Raw genomic sequence first — 2,073 nt, 5'->3', positions numbered from 1 at the left:
TGGTCTCCCTGAGCAATTCAAAGTGTGTTCCCCTGAAATGCTCTGAGTTTGGGAAAGAGCAGGACTGGAGGGTAGATGGGGTCCAATTTGCCCATTACACATTCATGCAACAGACCTCACTACTCTCAATGAATGAGCAGGTGCATCGTCAGGATGGGGCAAAGATACCTCGGCGGAAATGTCTCACCAAGGCAGTTTCCACTTTTCTTAAACTTCCTTATAACAAGCCCCATGAAAGGCCTGTGTCCTTCAAGAAAACGTATCGAGACACCCTCTTTGGAATTAAACAACAACAGCAATCATCATAACCTTCGGAGCTGACCTCTCTGCCTTGAATTCATCTCTTTGTATTGTCATAACAATTGCCTTTAGTGCCAACACTTTTAGATATCCCGTCTTATTTATCTTTGGAGGTTGGAAACAATGCATCTGGGAATGAGATCATCAGCAAATGATGTACTTTTTATACCTATTATTAATGATAAGATGTCAAAGAAGGAATGGTCTTAAGTGTGGTTCATGGCCACTCAAGGAAATTTGGGGATTCCCTCCTTCCTTGACTTCCTTCAAGTGCTCGATCCATGTTTAAACATCACTTTTTCCCAGGGCCAAAACGTGGCCCCTCTTTTTGGAAGGCACCCTGAGGAGGCAGAGGTAATCACACCATTGAGAGAGAACTGTCCGCTCCACACGGAAATGCCTTTACAAACCTTTTGTTTGGAATAAGCGAGAGTGGGTGTACACTGGAGCACGCATCATCAGACTTCTGACCTGCCCTCCCAGGTCACACGGAGAAACTGAGTCTCCCATGGAACCCGCACAGGCTCGAACATGCAAAGAATGGGTGAGGGTCCGTGAAACTGAATAAGCAAATGCACCGTTTGATTTTGATGTTTGAAATGGCTTTCCGTTTTAAAATAACAAAAAGTTTCCAAAGACAGAAAAAATACAAAGAAAATAGACCCAAAGAATTGTTTTATTATTATTATTGTTTCAAACTTCCAAGGGACGCAAATGCTGCCCGTCAGTTTATCTCAGAGTGACATGAAAGTAAGCCAATTGTTCTTCTCACGCGGACATTTTTGTCAGAGAGGTTCTTGTTTTTGTTTTTAATCATCTTCAAAGATTGGGGGGAAGAAACTTGGAGACAGATCAAGTGTGAAGGTCCACAGAGAATGTGTACTAGATTGAAAGAAGGGTTAGGGGGTGTCCTGCAGGGGGAGCAATTATTCCTCTTCACCTCAGGACTGAAGAATTCATTGTTGATGCCCCCCATAAAAAAGCATGGCCCTCTTGCTTCAAAATAATGAGGATTAGCATAAGCAAAACTATTGACTGTTTTCTTTTAAATACTAGATTAACATAAAGTTACTTTCAGTCGGACATAAGCAGCACATTTCTGTAAATTTGCTGCCTAAACTGAGACACTGCTTGCTAACCAAAATAGGTTATGACCTATTTTCACAATTCATCAGAAGAAGAAAAAAAAATGTTTTAAATCATGTTACACTGAGTCGTTTTTCCTTTTCAGACACCAGTATAATAATCTTGCACAGGTTCAATTGATTTATCTCCCATGTCCCTCTGGAGATAAATTTAGCAATGATGCTTTGGCCAAGAAAATATTTTTCCAGCAAGATATGTAAGAAGAGATAGCGAGCTACAAGCATCTGTTTGTCCTTTTTCTCTCTCAGGTGAAAGCATACAAGGGTTTATCTAACTTTATGACTATTGCCGCCTACAGTTAAGATAAGCTGCCGCTGTCCACGCCCCACTTGTTGTACACACTTGGTCCTGGTGCCTCTGTCCCTCCACACTCTTCCTCTGAGAGACCCTTCATGCTCTGGGATCATCTGGCACCAGAGGAGGGGTGCTTGGAAAGCAAACAGGATGCTGCATTTGTTTCTTTTAGAATCAGACATTACCCAAAAAAGTGTTGTAAAAAAATAAGTGTCCCTAAACACCAGAGGTTTCATTTCAGCCCAATGTTGGGAGACTCGTGGGTGGAAGGAAGGAAGTAGGTGATGCTAAGTGTTTGAACCAAGAGGAGGAACTCAAAATCCGAGCTAAGTC

This window comes from Echinops telfairi, unplaced genomic scaffold, assembly GCF_000313985.2.
Source record: "Echinops telfairi isolate 266 unplaced genomic scaffold, ASM31398v2 ScPeMD7_11;HRSCAF=52, whole genome shotgun sequence".
In the NCBI taxonomy this organism is placed as follows: domain Eukaryota; kingdom Metazoa; phylum Chordata; class Mammalia; order Afrosoricida; family Tenrecidae; genus Echinops; species Echinops telfairi.
Note: the sequence above shows the minus strand (reverse complement) of the source record.